Below are 6735 nucleotides of genomic sequence, written 5' to 3'. Positions count from 1 at the left end.
CTTCCTTCCTTCCTTCCTTCCTTCCTTCCTTCCTTCCTTTCCTTCCTTCTTTCTCCCTCCCTCCCTTCCTCTCCCTTTTTCTTTTTTTCTTTCCATGGCTAAAAGTGTAGCACTCATTCATAGGCCTAACCCCACAAACGATGAGCACGGAAGCTTTGACCTTGGGTTGGTTTGCCCCTCCTTAGGCAGCTTAGTGCCTCACTCAAACTTCTGAGGGCTCATCACACTAGTGTTAGCTGGCCTTAGTGAGGACACTCAGTTAACTTTTGCCATAGATGAGGAACTGAAGCAATTAGGATGAAGTCCAGGGTTACACAGCTAGTAAGTGTCTGAAGCTGGATTTGAACTTATGAAGATGAGTCTTCCAGATTTCAAGCCCAGTGCTCTATTGACTGCACCACCTATCTGCCCCATGTATATATGTATACATATATGTGTGTATGCACACATATATTATTTGGGACATATAGTATGTCCCCAAAGTCTTGTGCCACCTTAAGCATTTAAATTTTAAAATTGCACTAAGATTTTTAGGAACCCCTGGGGAGAATGGAAGAAGAAGGGGAGAGAGAGAGAGAGAGAGAGAGAGAGAGAGAGAGAGAGAGAGAGAGAGAGAGAGAGCTATAGATACTTTAAAAGGGAATAGATGAGTGTTGACTGTCCAATTGTTAAGAGGTAATGAAAGGGGGCAGCCAGGTGGTGCAGTGAATCTCAGAGCACTGGCCCTGGAGTCAGAAGTTCATAGCCGATCTCAGACACTTAACACTTATTAGCTGTGTGACCTTGGGCAAGTCACAACCCCAAGTACCCTGTCCTACCCCCTCCAAAAAATAAACAAAAATAACTTTTTTTAATTTTAAAAAGAGGTAATGAAAGGTAGTAGAGTGAGTGAAATGGATTCAAAGTAAAGAAAATAAAAGGAAATAAAGATGTACAGGTATAAAGACATGATGAAACTATATAAACTACCATAAGTATGGAGAGCAGGGGAAAGTTTGCGGTGACTTCCATTAATGTTCAGTGCTTGTATTTCTGCCTTGGCCAAAGTAGCCTTGGCTACTCATGTATAAGGTATGAAATGATCTTCCTCCTAAAAGAGAAAGAATTATGTGCCTTGAGACATATCTCTCTATACTCCAAATAGTCAAGGAGTGTCAAGAATTCCTTTAAAAACCAGAAGTCCATCAGTGTCAAAAACAAGAGAAAAAAAATAATCCAAAGAGTTAAAAGAGAATTGTGACCTATATTGGAAGGGTAGAGGATAGGAAAATGTCATAGAGAGAATGACATGAAAAATTATCACTGAATATTTGAAGCTAAGGAATGAATTTAAGACTCTTTTTGAAGAGGGGAGAACTGAATGCTAGCTGAAGGTTGTCCTAAAAGGAATGATGGTATGGATATTAGGAGCTATTCTTTATGAGATCATCTAATAATGATCAGAGAAAGGAGCAAAGAGTACTTACTGGTCACTGGTGACTTCTTGCTGAAGGGAACTGAGACAGCTCTTTGCTGACCTGATAACAACAACAGAGGTCTGTTGTTTTCCTGGGGCACGGATCCAAGACATAACAGAGAAACTCCCAGGACTTGTCAAAACGAAGGACTACTACCTACTTCTAGTGATTCACATGGGCACAAATGATACTGCCAAAAGAAATCTTGAAAGCACTGCCAAAGATTACATGGTATTGGGCAAGAAACAGAAGACCATAAGGACATAAGTGGTGTTTTCATCATAGCTTTTTTACAACTTATTTTGTAGCAAAAGAGGAGACTCAAAGAAGTTTTCGACTTAAATTGGTTGGAATGATGACAATTGATAGAAAGACAGAAGAGACAATTTCTTCTTCTGTTTCTTTTTTCTCTGCGAAAGAAAATGACCTTTGGAGTGGAAAGAACAGAATATTTAAAATGGCTAAAATGGAATTGACATCCAAGACAAGTAAGGAAATAGTAAGAGAGTACTTAGCTGTTCTTAATGAATTCTACTATACTGGCCCAGATGAATGGCATCTTTTGGTATGAATGAATGAGTGAAAATGCATTTTTTCAGTGCTTATTGTATACAGGGGACACAAAAAATAAAAAGTGAAGACAATCCCTGTCCTCAAAGAACTTTCATTTTAATAAAGGTAGGCAATACAAATAAGAGAGCGGTGGCCAGGATGGGGTATAATGCTTTAGAAAATTACAAAGATGATGAGAAAAGCAATAGGGGATGAGATTGACACACTTTTGGGGGGAGTAAGAGTAGTATTAATTTCTAGACCTGGAAAAGAATGGATGAGGAGAGGGTATGGTGAGGAGAGAAGCAAGAAGATGGGCATAAAGTAAAACAAAGTGCAGCTCCATTTTTCAGTGGTCCGTGTGAAGTACTCACCAATCAGAACAGTTTCCACAGTGGAAGTTTCAGACTGGAAAGAGTTGGGTAGTGCAAAAGAACTGTTGTCAGTGATATCTTAAAAATGTGGAGAACAGAAAGGGTACCACAGCACCAGAGAAGGGCAAATATAATCCAGTTTTCAAAATAGGGAATATAACCTATAAGTTATAGGCTAATAAACTTAACTTTGATCCTAGGTGAAATTCTACAGTAGATTATTAATGAGGTGGTTGTTGAAAACATAGAAAAGGAAATTATGATCACAAAGGATCAGAATGGCTTCAATAAGTACAGGTCATGCCAGACTAACCTTATTTCCTTTTTTGGCTAGGTTTCTAAAGTGGTAGATCGGGGGAATGCTAGACATAACTGATATGGATTTTTAGCAAATTACTTAATAAATTACCTTGTTCCATTCTTGTGAAAAAAAAATGGCAAAATGAAGCCTTGACAACAGTACAATCATGTAGATTCAGAATAGATTGACTGCCTAGTCTCAAAGAGTAGTATTTAATAGTTCAATGTTGCTTGGATCTTGGGAGGAGATCTCCAATGGAGTCCCACCTCCCTCCTTTACCCCAGGGATTTAAAGAACTTTTTTTAAGCAATTGGGGTTAAGTAACTTGCTCAAGGTTACAAGGCCAGTTATTTCTGGGTGTGGTGCTAAGTATCTTAGCCAAGATTCGATCCCAGGTCATCCCGAATCTGGGGCCAGTCCTCTTACTCACTGTGCCACCTGGCCACCCCTAAGCAATTGGGGTTAAGTAAACTTGCTCAAGATTACGCAGCCAGGTGTTTCTGGGTGGGTGCTAAGTGTCTGAGCCTGGATTTGATCCCAGGTCATCCAGACTCTGGGGCCGGTACTCTTACTCACTGTGCTACCTGGTCTCCCCTTAAAGAACCCTTTTGTATTTAACACTTATTTCAATGATTTGGATAAAGACATAGATATCATCCTTATTTGCAAATGGCACAAAGCTAAAAGGATGAGTAAAACACAGAATGACAAGAGTCAATAGCCAAATTTTTTTTAATCTGCTAGAAAATTGAGTTGACTCTAATTCAAGGGTTCTTAACATTTTTGTATTATGTACCCCTTTGGCAGTCTCATAAAATCTACAAAGCATATTATGAGAATATTTTTAAATAGTCTCATAAAATGAAGTATATAAGATTAAAAGGAAAACCAATTATATTGAAGTAGAATTATGAAATATATATATATATGTTCATAGGCTATATGTTAAGAACTTCCACTCTACTTAGGTGAAATTTAATATGGATAAAATTTAGATCTTATACTTGAGATTCAAGAAGGCAACTTTACAAATATGAGATGAGTAAATCATGGCACTACAGTAGTTTATCTGGAAAAGACGTTGGATTGAAGGCTCAACATGAGTCAATAGCATGATATCATTCGGGGTGTGGGGGAGGCCAATGCAACCTTGAGTTGAATTAAAAGAGGCACAGCTTCAAGGAAAAAGGAAGCGAGAGTCATACTTTAATTTTCCTTGGTCAAACCACAACTGGAGAATTGTGTTCCAGTCTGGGCACCATATTCTGAGAACATCTAGAGAAGAGCAATCTGATAGATGAATAGACTCAATTTCATACTTTATGAGGATTTCTTAAAGGAACTGAGGATATTTAGCACAGAGGGGTATATTATAGTGTTATATATATAATATATCATATATGTATATATTATATCTATTATGTATATTATATATAGGTATATATATTACACCTATTTATATATATATATAGGTATATATATATATATATATTAGTTCAAGGGGTATATTATAATTAATTTCAAGTATTTTTTTCACCAAAAAGTATTATGTAGTACTGATAGTGATGAGACTAGAATCAAACTTAACTCCCAAGCCCGAACAATTACTAACTATGTGACAATGAGTAATGAGTAACCTAATTAACTTTCAATTTCCACATTTGGAAAATTGAAATAATGATGCAGTGTTTTGGTGAGGGGAAATAGAAGATATCCTATTTAAGATCCAAGAAAAAGGATTTTTTTCACAAGTGAGCATCTCCAAAAGGTCCTATTCACACATAATATTGTATGAATGAACTAATTTAGCTAATTCTGGGATTCTACAAAGGCTCCCCAATACACTACATCATAATGTATATGGAGGGGGAGGAAAGAACTTGCTCATCATCCATATAAAATAAGCAAAGTGGATGAAAAAACATATATTGCCAAAATTATGTCAGGCTGCTGGACATTTATTTAATCAATTAAATTCGTCTGTCAATATCTTAGACAAGAGTTAAAGACAATGAGTTGGGTCTGGGATTATATTAGAAAAATAAATTGGATGGGGTTGCTTTGGAGAAACTGCACAGGGTTTTCATTGATTCCAAGTTGATGATGACTCCAAAAGGTCATTTCTTTAATATTATCTATGTCTTGGTGATGCGATACAGTTATGAATGATAAAACACCAAAATTTCAGGAGAATTGAAATAACAAATAGTCCAAAAGGTAATAGAGAGACAAATAATGAATGTAACTAGTCTTAATCATGTTACCAACACCAACTTGTGCATGACAAGCAATGGAAAAGATAACCTTGAGAATGCATGACTGGAGGAAGAATAAAGGAAAAAAGATGGGTGGAATGAATCATACATTGGTACCTGAAGTGCCAACCTAAAAGAAGAAAAACAAACAGAAGATTTCTAGCATGTTAGATAAGTAGATAGAAAGATGATAGATAGATTATTAAGTGCCTTCCATGTGTCAGGCACTATGCTAAGGAGTTCAGATACAAATAGAGATAAGTAAGATAGCCCTTGCCTTCAAAGAGATTACATGCTAATATGGAAATATGACATATAAAAGAATGTTCTGGAAAGGGATCAGGGGAGGGGGTTCGATAGACATGGTGACTAGGTGAAAGAATGACTGGAAGTGGCATAAAACCCCAGGCCTGAAGATAAGACAAGAGTCCACCTATTAGAGATGAAGACCCATGAGTGGAGCCCAAGGATGCAGTGTGGGTCAGGGGAGAGAAAGATGAAGGCTAAAGAGCATGCTATAGAACCTTTTGTAAATGGCATGGATGTCTAAGCCATAGGAAGATAATTCAGAATCTTGTCTATCAGATACCTTAGGCAGGACTTTCTTGGAAAATACAGATAATTTCACAGGATGAGAAGGAATTGAAGAAACATGATCTAAATCAGTGGAAGGACTTATATAATCCTTGACCTGTCAAAATGTGAAGGTCAGGTTGAAGGACATTCATACCTATTCAAGGGATATAACAGGTCCCAAGAAATAGACTCTTAACATTCTCTCAAAATGCAATATTTTCCTTTCGTCTAGGATTCAATCCTGCCCTAGACTTGAATGGAGAGAGTCACTGTTGCTGACCTCATACTTAGTTAAGGTGACCTTTATCTCATGACATCCCTGATATCTTTTTAATCTTCCTTAGAACAGTGTTGTCTGTTGTCCTCCAAGGATCACCTTCATACCCCACCCCTCACACCTGAAAGTGGGAAAAAGAAACTGGACTAAATTACACAAGAATAGTGCAACTCTGGAACATGGATAGGGAGTATAGAGGCTATACCCATTCAATTCTATACAAGAAGCATGATTTTCCCTACTATTATGCTTGCTCATTAGTTTATTCCAATGAGTTATTTGGGCCCATTACATAAATTAAGAACACACAATCATTCATTCATGCATTCCACAAACATTTATTATAATCCACTGTAATGCCATTCCAGAAGAATGCAACTGTGAACAGCTTTTAAAGTTCTGATTATACAGTATAGTGAACACCCTATTTATTCCATAACAAATCAAAGCAAAACATCCACAGAAAATCAAGGTACAGCCTACACAATATTACAACTTATCACAGAAAATCACAATATAGTATTCACAACAGCTTATCATTAAAATGGCCACATAGTTTTCACCAAAGTGGTGATTTAGAACAAAGAACAAACATCTCAAAGTACAATAATCAAAGTCTTCCACTCATGAGGCACACTTAAGTTAACTCAGTCACTTATTCAGCAATCAATTACTAAGTATTATTAATCATGAAGTACAATAGAAAATACAGACCCTCCACCCCTTAGGTCACTAGTAAACTATAATTCCATAATTACTCAGTACCCAAGGAGAAGCCTTTTCATCTTGACTTGGGGCCTGTTCTCAGATTCCCTGGATCCCCTTCCATGGTCCCAGATTCTACCTGGATTCACCAATCTGTCACCTGGGTTCAATGGCAGACAGCTCCCAGTTCCTTGTTCAGCTCTCTGGGCAGGTCCTGCTCCACACTGAAGTTCACAGG

The sequence above is a fragment of the Petaurus breviceps genome, unplaced genomic scaffold, assembly GCF_028583685.1.
Source record: "Petaurus breviceps papuanus isolate PSGF00001 unplaced genomic scaffold, PetGlider_PUasm1.0 90808, whole genome shotgun sequence".
NCBI classification, from domain to species: Eukaryota; Metazoa; Chordata; class Mammalia; order Diprotodontia; family Petauridae; genus Petaurus; species Petaurus breviceps.
Note: the sequence above shows the minus strand (reverse complement) of the source record.